The 13,541-nt window shown below is 43.4% G+C and overlaps 1 protein-coding gene across 1 annotated transcript in view; it reads left to right on the forward strand.

Moving 5' to 3' along the window:
• Positions 1-13,541, forward strand: part of PLD1 (phospholipase D1) — a 1,505,857-nt gene that overhangs the window by 500,458 nt on the left and 991,858 nt on the right. The gene's annotated exons all lie outside the window — the stretch shown is intronic.

Raw genomic sequence — 13,541 nt, forward strand, 5'->3', positions numbered from 1 at the left:
CCAGTAATCCTCTTGGTGAGGTACTTCTGTGGTCTTTCCAGCTGTTGCAGTTGTCTTGTAAGGTACATCCCAAATGGGGCGTTGTACTCTATGATGGGTATGATGAGTGATGAGTAGAGAGGCACAGTAATCTCTTTTGTTCTAGATGCGAACCCCTTTGTGATTAGGTGGGCCATGTAGAAGGATTTTCTAACCATTTTTGCAATATGATTATCAAAGGAGAGATTGTGATCTACTTGGGTCCCCAGATCTCTTATTACATTTTCTGTATTTAGGGGACTACCACCTATGTGGTAGTCTGCAGGTACTTTGTTTTTTCCAAAGGGGATGACTATACACTTCTTGGCATTTAGCTTGAGGCCATGATTTTGACACCAGGTATCCGTCTCAGTGAGACCCTTCTGGAGGATGTCTGTATCAGCTGGAGAGTCAGTTATGGCCCCCATTTTACAGTCGTCTGCAAACTTGGTCAGCCATAGTCCTCCTGTGCTTGTCTGTACCTCTGAGAATTATATATTGAACAGGAGGGCTCCCAAGACTGAGCCTTGAGGGACGCCACTTGTAACTGGTTTAGAGTCGGACATAGAGCCTGCAACTCTCACTGTGTAGGTTCTATCCATGAGCCAATTGTCAAACCATCTCATGACGTAGGGATTTATGTTCAGGCTGGTGAGCTTGTCTATAATACCAGAATGGGGAATGGTGTCGAAAGCCTTTGCAAGGTCTAGGTAGGCTGTGTGGACCTCTTTTTCCTTGCCTAAAGCCTTGGTAACTGTTTCAAAGAAGTCCACCAGGTTTAGGAGGCATGATCTGCCCTTAACAAAGCCAAACTGGGTAGGGTCCAATGTTTGAAAGTTCCCAATGTCTCTGTTAATGAATTCCATGGTGATGCGCTCCATAGCCTTGCAGACCAGGCTAGTCTGGCTTATAGGGCGATAGTTCCCGGGGTCCGTTGTGGCTCCACCTTTGTGGAGCGGGATAACTGTTGCTGTGTGCCACTCTGTGGATACGTAGCCTGTAGAGAGGCTGAGTTTGAACAGTGTGTTTAGGTGAGGGGTTAGTTTATTTTGGAGCTTGTGTAAGACGCAGCTTGCAACACCATCTGGTCCCATTGAAGCTGTATTTTTGGCTTTGGATAGGTCTGTTTTAACCTGTGTGCCAGTGATTGCCGGAGCACTACATTCTTCTGGTATGGTTATGGGCCCTTTAGGGGGTGGGGGGGGGTGAAGTTTGCACTAAACCTGTCTGCCAGAATATTGGCAATATCAGTCTGTTCAGTGTATTTTGTGCCATTCTGCACTAACTCAGAGCAGGTCTGAGATTTTACACTTAGGTTCTTGACATAGCTAAAAAATGCTTTGTGGCTATCTTTGGAGTCCTTGGCAATTTTTCTTTCGAAGCTAGCCTTGGATGATTTTATGAGGGATTATAATTTCTTGCTGATACTGATCATGGATGTCTCTCCTTCTTGGGATTTTACTCTTTTCTGCACTAGTGTACTGCTTCTATTGTATAGCTTGTTTATGGCAGGGGTGCACCAGACTGGTTTCCTTTTCTTGGAGGATTGAGTCTTGGTTTTGCTTGGGATAACACAATCCATGCATTCTTGCAGGTGCTCATAGAGTGCCTTTGTGAGGGATTCAGCAGCTTAGACAGCATTGTCCTTTAGCATGGGGGCTGTGACCTTTCCACCTCGGTCTTAAGTAACGTGAAGTTTGCTTTTGAAAAGTTTTTCACGGTGGTTTCCTTGATTGGGGGTGGGGCGGAATGTGGCTATCCAGATTATTATGATTAGTTTATGGTCTGATCTAATCAGCGAGGGTTTGACCTCAGGTGTAGAACACCGGTCGCCCATGTTGGTGATGACAACGTCCAATATGTTGTCACTTCTGGTGATCACTGTTTTGTGACTTGATCAGAAAACCATTTGACTTTCATTAGGGAGCCTGGGAAATAGTAGGATGAAATGTGGATATGGTGCAGCATTTTGGATGGTTTTGCTGGGGTCTGAAATAAAGCATGCTTGGCTGAAGAGGCAAACTTTTGCCAGATTTCAACAAGTGCAACTGCTTAGCACCCCCTTGACAAAAAAACTTCCTTTTCATCCCTCTGACCTGCAAAATCTTAAAAAAAAAACAGACACTGCAAAGAGAGAGGAGAAAGTAAAACAGCTATTCCACCCTCTAATCCCGAGATCGTCAGAGTCATCCTTCAAGAGACTGCCCTTTTACAGGTGCCAGTATTTGTCAGCAAGCCAGAACAAAAAGGCATTTACAAACCTGAAATAGTAGAGCAAAAAGTATAGGGTATGTTGAAGTTCTGAGCAGGGTTGACTCCGCTAGATTCCAAATTCCCCCTACACTCACCCATATCCTTCCTCCTTTACACTCTGCTATTTCTGGATTGGCTGTGTCTCTTCTGAGACATTTAGTTCAGAGTTACTTTGGAGAGTGTGGTTTTCAGCATAATCTTTTCAGGGTACAGGACCAGATTCATGTCCCTCTTTCCATTCTTGGGAATGCTTTTTATTCCAGTGGACTAAATGGAGTTAGCCATATCCCTTCTCCAACTACTAAGGGAGCAGGGGGGCTGAGCTCTATCCTTATCTTTCTGGTACCCAAGTAAAGGGTCAATCATGGTCACTGTGGAACTCAGAGGTGCCTATCTACAGGTTCCAGTATGCTGGGATCACAGGAGGTTCCTCAAATTCAAGGTGGTTGCACCACTTAGTTTATATTTTTATTTTGTGAGGTACCTACTGATATCAGTGTATTTATAAAATGCATGGCATCAGCTGTAGTATTCATGAGGACCAGAGGCATTCACATTTATCTGCACTAAGAAGAGGAGGAACTGCAGGAGAAGCTAAAGTTTACACTGCACTGTCTGCTGAAAATGTGATTCTCCCTCAGTCCTTGTCCATTCTGATACCCAGCATATCCTTTGTCTCTTTGTTGTCACCCTTGACACAGTGGAATGCAAGGCATTCCTACACAGAGAGAAGGTATCATTACTAGAGGATTTATTACGCAAGCAAGCTTCAAGAACTTTCACAATTAAGAAGGAACATCTCTACATCCTGGGGTTCATGGCATCCATTTTTCTGATGGCGTGTGTAGAAATCTCTTCATGCAGAAGGTACAGTGGTACTTGAAAGCCTGGTCCCATTAGAAAATGAAGATTCTCATCTGGTGGGCCTCTTTGGGGTGGGACAGTGTTATAACTTTCTCCCTCACATGCACAAAACCAAAGCCTGGCAACTGACATACTAGAAAGAGCTTGTGGTGCTTCTTCAGGTGAACTCAGGATGCAGAAAAGATGGATTTCACTTAAAGATGTTTGTGCTCATTCTTGTTGTCAAATCCCTTCAGCTTATGTAGATGCCAGAAGACTTTAGTCGTAGACAAGACCATGGGATAAATAGCCAGTTAAGGGGGCACCAACTTGTACCTTATATAACTAGCCAATCAGGGGGCACCCACTCGTATCCTGTGTGCAGGTTATCATAGTACACTTGAGGGCTAGTGCTATGGTCCTGTATGAGCTTCAGACAGTGGAAACCTGGAGCAGAACTTTGAAAAGCATCTACAAGTGGCATCTAAACGGAGCTATCTTTCAAAGCCCGATGAAATGGTGGATGGAGGCCATAGGCCTTTTGACCTTTACAGAAGGTCACCTTTCTTGATTCTTTAAAATATTCCCATGCAAGAGGACATGGTCAGTAGATACTACCTTTTTTCCACATAATAGCCTGTTCATTTGAGCATGCTGCTCTGCAGAAACCTAGAATGATTTTGGTGGTTCTGTATTGGCCTAGATAGCACTGATTCTCCCAATTAGTGTAAGGCACAAACAGAATTATGATGTAGCTGCCCGAACACAGAACTGTTTATGCAGATATGTGGCACCCTGGTAAATTTGAATCTGCAGGGTCTCGCATTGATGATCTAGATTATTTGACATGTATTCCTTTTAAGCAATTGTCAGAGTGCTGTTGATGATGGGCCAGGAACCTCACACAAAGTTGTACCTGAGAAAATAATAAAAGATTCCTTATGTGATGTAGAAGGGAGGACCAGCATCCCACAGTTGGGACTCTGGTGCTTTCATATGTGTGTTATCTGGGCTGTTTTACTTAAAATATGTTGCTGCTATTTCATAATGCTTCCCCTTTGCATCCATCCTTGACCAGTCATTTTCTAGAGAAGCAGTTTCTTAAAGGGATACTCACCTTTGTCTTCTGAAGACTGTTATGCCATGCTGAGACCTCAGCTTTTGCCTAGAAAAACTGACCTTGACACCTTTCAGCCAGCAGTTCTGCCTCACTGAAATATCTATAATGGAAAATGGACATTTTCATGGCAATTACAAATGCTTGGAGGATTGGTGATTTGTAAGCTCTAATGTTCAAGGAGCACTTTTGCTTTGTTCCCAGCGACAGGATTAGTCTTAAAACCAGTACCTCTTTAATGCGTAAGGTAATTTTGCAGTTTTTCCTTACTCAAGCTGTGCAGCTACTTGGTTCTTCTCAGTCCTCAAAGTAATAATGAAAAGATTTTACACTTTAATGTACAGAGACCATCTAGGCAGTACCTACACAGGGCAAAAAGCTTCACACAAAAACAACTGTTTGTGGCATTCAGCCTAGAGAAGGGGGGCAAACTTTTGACAAAACATGCTGCTTGCAAATTGTTGGCATATTCAGTCGTGCTTTGCATAAAAGAGGCATGAAAAAAATTACAGAAGCAGGAAAAGCCACATTTCTCCAGAACAGCTGCCACTTCGGCAACTTTTTTTAAGCACATATGTGCTCAGAACACTTGAGAAGCAGTCACTTTGTGTTCTAGCCACACCTTTTCGAAGCACAGTGCTATCCTCCCCTCCCAACAGAAGAGGCTGGGTCCAATGCAAAGAACACATCCTTTGCAAATGGATGAGGTAACGGTGAGAGGAAGAAATCTAGAGGGTGATTGTTTACCCAGCATAGCTTATGGAAAACCTACAGCCATTAGTGGGGCAGTAAATGCATTTGTAACTATCTGCAAAAAATAGAGCATAACTGTAACACTTCTAGTACTCTTTCTACTAAATAACAAAAGAATATTAAATCATAGAGGACACCCCTTCACAGGACATACCTTTACCACTGGCAGAAATGAACAGGAGGTGTGGGCCAACTAACCTTTATTCTCTCTCTCTCTCTTTTTTTTTTTTTTTTTTTGCACAAGGTGCAGGCATATGTCATGGTGTTCAGGAGGAGCCAGCTCATGCCAAGATATATATATATTTTTTTTATATAGAGTTCTTTGAGTTGTGCTGTCTGGGCATTTGTCTACCTGTGAGTAATTGCCCTGGTCATGAACAGTATTCAACAGTGATCTTACATGATCTACTACTGTGATGAGTATGGTAACACAAATGTTTTCCCAGGTGGTTCATTATAGACTGATTTGTTGGAAGATATTGAATGATATGTCAGTTAAACCTAAATGGCCATGTTGCATGGTATTGCAGCTGAGTTCTTGATGTATTATTTGCTGAAGGAAACAGAGCACAGATGTGACTTGTCTCTCTTCCCAGTGTCAAACAAAGCTTTGCTGCCCAAAAAGCCAATGGAAGCATATCCTTATTCTGAGGATTATGAAAGATTCTGTTGCAGCTGTCACACCCAATGATGCTAAAGCATTAGGCATGATGGCATCAAGCGTAATAGATAAGGGATGCAGAGTCTCTCTGATTTTCAGACCTCACAGTAAGATGTTGTCCTATTCGATTCTCAGCAAGAGCGTCTTCTGTGTGGAGACATGCTTGAATGGGCGTACCTTCATTGAAGGTTGTGCGTCAGGGCCGGCTACTCTGCACATTTGGGGAAACTTTACATACCTTAAGGGAACATTTCCACTGGGAAAGTCAGGATTTTTATGAATCTAAAAAGAGACTTAGGGATTTTCTTCTTCCTCCTCAGCATAGGCCTTTGTCTATACCTCCTGTTCTAGACATTGTTGATAATGTTTATTCAGAATCTAGTATGGCTCCTGATTCTCTGCCTCCGGCTCCTTGTAAGCCAGACAGATACTACAGGGTTCCTGACTCATACAAATTCCTTTTCAAAAATCCTGTTGCGGATCCTGAAACCATTTCACGGGGTCCCAAGGGCATTAAGGCTTCTACTGCTAAAAATCTAGGATTGATTGGGTAAGAAGGTTTACACTTCTGCAACCTTGGCAATCAGGGCTTTAAACTGTCAGTTTCATATGCTAAAATCTCAACAGCATATCATGGGAATGCTTAAACAGAAAATGTTAATTTCTGACTGTGTGGAAAATAAAGTTTGACAGGATCTATTGCATTCAGCTGAACAGGTTGGAAAACGTACTTTGCAATGCGGTTTTGATTCTTTGGAGGCCTCTTGCAGGGCTGCTGTAACTGGGTCTGTGCTAAGAAGGCAAGCTTGGCTCAAAGAGCAAACTCTGCATGATCATGTTAACGTAAAATTGTTGGATGCTCCTTTACAACAGGACCATCTCTTTGGTAGTAATGCTGAAGAAGTTCTAAAAAAGATGGAATATAAAGCTAAATCTATGCAAACTGTGAAAGATTTCTTACAAGTGCAACCTCCAGGATTTAGTAGGCACTGGCCTACTAAGAACTGGTCCTTTCCAGTTCCTTTGAGAGCCACTCAAGTCAAACCCAGACATTCCAAAGGCACCAGGTTTCAGTCCCAAGGGACTTTCAGAACAAACCAATGGGGGGTGCCTCCTCTTACAAATCTGGAAACAACAAGACGCCTCCCTATGGTAAGCAGTCTCAATGACGTCCCTTTACACTTACCAAGCACTTACCTTTTAGCCACCCCTTTGGGGGGAAAACTGGCTCTTCATGCAAGAAATTGGCAACTTATAACCCAGGACAAATGGGTTTTAAATATAGTAGCCCAGGGATACAGATTTCATTTCCATACGTTGCCAATTCCAAATGGATGGCCAGACCTGCCCCCAAATCAGTAGGCAGAGGCCCAGAAATAAGTACTTTTACTCATGAACAGGTAGTACCAGAAGAGAAAAGGGGACAAGGTTTCTATTCAAGACTTTTCCTGGTACCCAGAAAAGACCAATCATGGCGTCCAATTCTGGACTTACCTACTCTAAACACCTTTCTGGACATCCCAAAATTCAAGATGCTGACTCTTCAACAGTTACTTCCTATGCTAGGCAAAATGCCTGGTTGGCAACTCTAGATATAAGAGGCTTACCTGCATATCCCAATCAGGGAATCCTGCAGAAGATACCTCCATTTCAAAGCAGGCTACTTGCATCACCAGTTCTCTGCACTGCCCTTTGGCTTATCTACTGCGCCCAGGGTCTTTACAAAGTGCCTGGCACCAGTAATTGCATTTTGCAGACAAAGAAATAGTCAAATATATCCATTCCTGGACGATTGTCTAATTCAGGCAGAAAACAGACATTCTTCTAAAACATCTGGCATTTGTAAAAAGGGCTCTAACTTGTCTAGGGTACACTATAAACGAAAAGAAATCACAACTGGTGCCCTCTCAAAAATTACATTCCTGGGTGCAAGCTTGAATACAACTGCCCAGATGGCTTTCCTTGCGCCAGAAAAGCAAATTCATTTGATTACTTACTTCAAACAGGTGGCCACAAAAACCCTGGCAGAGGCCTGCCACCAAAATAAGGGACTGTCATTCACACCACCCCCTGCCACCCAAACCCTAACTACAGATGCATCAGACTATGCTTGGGGGGCTCATCTGGCAGGGAAGTGCATTCAGGGCAAATGGATCCCAAATCAAATGCACCTTCATATTAATCAAAACGAAATGCTAGCTGTACAGAATGCACTGACAGCCTTCAAGGACTACCTTCATCCAGGGCAATTACTGATAAAGATGGACAACACCACCCCCTTTGCAGACTAGCAATGGCATTGTGGAACATGGCCTTGACCTATCAAGTACAAATACAAGCTCAATTCATGCCAGGAAAGCTGAATACTCTGGCAGACGAACTAAGCAGAAATCTCATGGACCCTCACGAATGGAAGCTGGAACCACGGATTTTCAACATGTTGACATGCAAATGGGAGAGCACAGACATAGCTGTCCTGCAGGGCCTTATAGCTGGTCCTAATGCTGTATAATTCCCTCCACCCAACCTTAGCTTTGGGAATCTACCCAAATGTAATGACTGCAACAGTGAAACACGAAGAACATAGTACAGTCGTGTACACTTACCATAAATGTAGATGTTCGAGTGTATTCACTGTTGCAATCCTGGTTACCCTCCCTCCAGCCCCCTATTTTTCTCTGGCTATACGTCTACTTTCTTTCACTATGCTTAAAAGCCCTTTTGGTGTATTTGCTTTTGGTTGGAGGTATATTTTTTGTGTTGTTAATTTTATTTGCTCCCCATTTGGGGAGCACCTGACATCTGGGCAAAAAAAACTAATGTAGTGGTGTCAGCTGCATGTTTTCTACCCCTGACAACCTGACGTCATGGAAGAAAGGCTCATCCAGACTCTGCTACACTTTGCTGTGAAGGAAAGGTTAGTTTGCTGTTATTTTTTGTATTTCTGTATTGCCTTTCTATATTTTGAATACTGTAGTTTGTTTTCTTTACCTTGTGTTTTGCTTGCATTCTGTTTAACAGCATATTAAAACTTCAAAAGAGACCACAGCTCTCTCTGTTCTGAGTCAGGCAGAATTTTTCCCCTCCCTCCCACCCATTTAAGTTGTCTTGTTAAATACCACTGTCTTTCTAGTTGCCTGCCTCTTATGTTAATCTGACCATATATCTCATTTCTCTCTACTTTCACTGGCTTATGTGAGTAATCACAAAACCATCACTTTTGAAATCCCACCCCTTCAATTATTTAAATTTATTGGCCATCCTACAGTATTTCATAGTACCAAAATACAAAAGTAACCACCCCTTTCAGTCCATCTTGCTGTTTTAAAGATAGTAACTCTCCACTAAACCTTAACTTTTTAAACAGGTAAAACTCAAGTTACCTACTTTCATATCTAACTTCTCTAGTGCACACTGCAGAGTGCATTCTTTTCAATCTTACCTTTAAGCATCCCTGTTACTAGCACTTTCTCTAATTTCTAAAAAGATCATCTCTACTTGACTCCAAGTAGACTTTTCTCTATCTGTTAAATCTAGCACTTGCTCCTACAGTACTTATTACCTTGATACGGCACTCTTATAGATAGCACCCCAAAAAGGCAAACCCCCATTTCTCGGTCACTCACGTCCCCCGGAATCTCTTTTAAAGTTTTTTTGTCTAGTCCTTCTAGCATGTCAAGGGATCAGTTGCTAGTGTCCTCTCCTGCTCAGTTGGTGAACCTGGGAATATTGAGGCAATGTTACAATTGCCTCATGTACACAGACAACCCTCTCCTCCTCCCACAAAACACAAATACATGCGAGAGATGCAACTATACGGCCAAACTGGAGGCTGAGCTCTCTCAACATAGGACTGGCAAGACCAGTCAGGAGGAGAAGGTTACCACACACACTATAGACCCAGTCTCACATAGTACCATCACAACCTCAAATCATACACATAAACACACAAAGACATACTCGGCTCTGATCAAAAATCTACCAAAACAGCAGAGGCCACCAAAGCAGACACCCAAACAACCACCACCTCAGAACACAACACCTGCAACACATAGACCTCACAGTCAGAGTGTCAAACGGTCACAGCCCTTAAGGCCAAACACAATGCCAGACACACTAGTCATTGGTGACTCCATAGTCAGACACACTGACGTCCCGCTCACCAGACTGAGTAAGGAGAAGGTCACAGTAAGCTGCCTGTCGGGCTAGAATCCGCCACATAACGCAAGCACTCAGGTCTCTCAACAGCAGGTACAAATATGACTCAGTCATTGTCCACGTTTGTGTGACCGACCTGAGGCGTACCTCCTTGGACTACATGAAAAGAGACATTGAGGAGCTCTCTGATTATGTAGCCCAGGCAGGTATGACCCTGACCTTGAGCAGTATCCTACCTTCACCAAGAATGATGCCACAATACAGAGATAAGATGATCAGCTTTAACAATTGGCTTAAACTCTGGTGTCATTCAAAGGGGATCCAATGTCTGTCTGCCTGGGATGACATGCTGGACAAGCCACGCTGCTTCGCAAGGGACGGCTTGCACCTGTCACCCTGGGATTCGGATATTGGCAAAGCCTCTTGCCACCCCCATAGTCCCTTTTTTAGGCAAGGCTCAAATTCTAAACCTACCACCCTAGAACACAAGAAAGGAAAAAACTAAGGGTAATGCTGCTCAATGCCAGAAGTCTAAATCTCAAAATGCACGCACTGGAGGCCCTTCTCAGTATGGAGAACATCGATGTCTGTGCAGTGACAGAAACCTGGTTCAAGGCTCCTGAGAGCACCCCAGCACTATCAGGTTTTACCTCTTATCATGCGTTCCGGCCCCAAAATCCGGACAATACCAAGAAAGGAGGGGGTATCCATATTCATCAAAGACACCCACACCTCAAGACTGGTGGCAACGCACGATGCATCGGAGACCATCCAGGTGCAATTAACCATAGGCAAGACTGCTCTGCAAATTGTAGCATGTTACAGGCCACCCTCACAAACTCAGGAACCTCACATGGCCTTCCTGAAAACACTAGAGGGGATAAATGTATCACCAAACACCATCATACTAGGTGACTTCAATTACCCTAATATAGACTGGGAACACTACTCAAGCCCAAACACCCTAGCCCAAAAGTTCCTGGAATTCATAAACTCAAATGCCATGGAACAACTAGTCACCATCCCCACAAGAGGAGAAAACATACTTGATCTCATCATAAACAAACTCTACAACAAAAGGAGGAAGCTACTACAAGATAGAGCAAAATCCTTAAAAGGTAAGACACCCTTGATCACTATAAGTAAAAAACTAAGAGCTCTCATAAAATCATCCAAAGCAAATTTTGAGAGAAAAATAGCTAAAGACTCAAAAGACAATCATAAGGCCTTCTTTAGCTATGTTAGAAACCTGGGAGGAAACTCCCAGATATGCTCAGAACTAGTTCAAAATGATGTGAAGATTACTGATCCTACAGACATTGCCAACATACTGGCTGACAGGTTCAGTGCAAACTTCTCCCAAAAGGAGAGATATCTATACCAAGCGATTGCAGCCCCCAAACATCTCCAACGCCCAAGTGAGAACTGCTCTCCAAAGCAAAAACACAGCATCCATGGGACCTGATGGTGTCCCCGGCTGTGTGCTCCACGAACTCAACGAGGAATTAAACCCACAGCTAGGACAGCTGTTTAATCATAGTCTTACCTCTGGATACACTCCAGGGAATGGCGCACTGCAACTGTGGTCCCACTTCACAAAGGCGGTGCCTCCACCGACCCTGGAAATTACCGGCCCATTAGCTTGACAAGCCTTATCTGCAAAGCCATGGAGAGGATCATAATGGACCTCATAAATAAAGACATAGGGAATTTGCAGACTTTGGATCCATCCCAGTTTGGCTTTGTCAAAGGCAGATCATGCCTTCTAAACTTGGTTGACTTTTGAAACAGTCACCAAAGCCATTGATGACGGAAAGGCAGTCCATACAGCCTACCTCGATCTGGCGAAGGCCTTTGATACAATACCCCACTCGGGTATCAGTGAAAAACTCATCAGCTTAAATGTTAACCCATACATCACAAGATGGGTTGCAAACTGGCTGAGTGACAGAACCCACAGGGTCAGAGTTGCTGGCGCCATGTCAGACTCAAAGCCTGTCACAAGTGGTGTACCACAGGGCTCAGTCCTGGGCCCACTCTTGTTTGGCATCTACTTTTCCAAGTACAAGCAAACACAGGAGGGTTATGGCTGACAAAGTTTGCAGATGACTGCAAACTGGGCCATAGTAGAAAACACATCTGACACAGATATCCTTCAGAAGGGTCTCACAGAAGCGGATAACTGGTGCCAGAGCCATGGCCTAAAGTTAAATGCCAAAAATGCATAGTCATACCCTTCGGGAAAAACAAGGTTACCCCTAGCTACCAAATAGGTGGCAATCCACTGAGTACAGAAGAAGTTATCAGGGACCTGGGGACCCAGGTTGATAGTAGTCTGTCATTCGACACCCATGTAGCTAAAGTAGTTAGGAAGACCTTCTACATTGCCCACCTTATCATGAAGGGATTCTCATCTAGATCAAGGGAGGTCATAGTCTCCCTATACTCATCACTCATCAGACCAATGACTGAGTACAATGCCCCATTGAATGTATCTGACCCGACACTTGCAGCAGCTGGAGAGGCCACAAAAGTTCCTCACCAAAAGGATAAAGGGTCTCAAACATCTGTCCTATGCTGCCCGACTGAAAGAACTCCAGCTCTATTCAGTCGCACCGCTTGCTCAGAGGTGACCTTTGCCTAACATACAAGGCCATGTCAAACCCAGATTTGATGAATATGCTTCACCTCAAAAATCTAGATCCGTCAGAGCCACAAGGCGGGAGACTTAAACCTCGACACGGCTATTAATAGGACGTGCTGGAGGGATAGATTCATCACCCAAAGACTCCCTATGCTGTGGAATAAAATCCCAGTATATGTGAGGCAGAGCACCTCGCTGGCCTTGTTCAAGAGAAATCTTGACCAATGGATGGGAGATCGCAGATATACCCCAGGGATTACCTCAGTGTCACTGCTCAACAGAGGCACAGCAAAATAATGGGTATAGTTCCCCATACTAAAGGGGTGGCGTAAGCCACAAAACTATGGGCTAGGCTTGTAAATGCCCTCGGGCAGATAGCCTAGTATGAACCTATGAACCTATGAACCGATGCAGGACCCAAGACTTTGTTAATCAAGGCCGACTGAGGGCAACCTGCCAGTAGATTACCCAAATGTAATGACTGCAACAGTGAATACACTCAAACATCTACATTTATGGTAAGTGTACACAACTGTACTTTTCTCAATTTTTGTATTATCTTCCATATTTTGTCATAAACCTGATGTGTGCACATTGTAAATTAGGGCTGACAATGTGGTTGGACAAAATATCATTTTTATTTTTAGGCTGCTGATTTACTTTAGTTTGTTTACTTTGTTTGCTATTTTCATTCATTCTCTTGACTAGTAGAGTTGTGTGGGAGCCAGATCCTATCCCATCACTCAGTGTGTGCAAAGCGTAAAAACTTATCCTTAATGGGGCACATATCAGTCCCAGTATATATACATTACATGTATGTATTTATTTATATAAAAATCATGTACAGATGACATACCTGCAAGGTAGATTTTTGAAGAGTGCCAATAAAGAGTTTAGTGTCTGCACAGAACATACCTCAGCTGAGACTTGAGCAGGAGAACTAAGCTGGGAGGCAACATCCTTAACTCTGCATCACTACAGTATTTGAGATTTTGTTTGCATAACTTTTTTTCCCATGTGTGTTACTGGCATGACCTTAAATTTAGTTTCTTAGTACAGCATATTTCTATTTTTGAGTATCATTCCTACCATTC

The sequence above is a fragment of the Protopterus annectens genome, chromosome 4.part1, assembly GCF_019279795.1.
Source record: "Protopterus annectens isolate FY-2018-M chromosome 4.part1, PAN1.0, whole genome shotgun sequence".
NCBI lineage: Eukaryota > Metazoa > Chordata > Ceratodontiformes > Protopteridae > Protopterus > Protopterus annectens.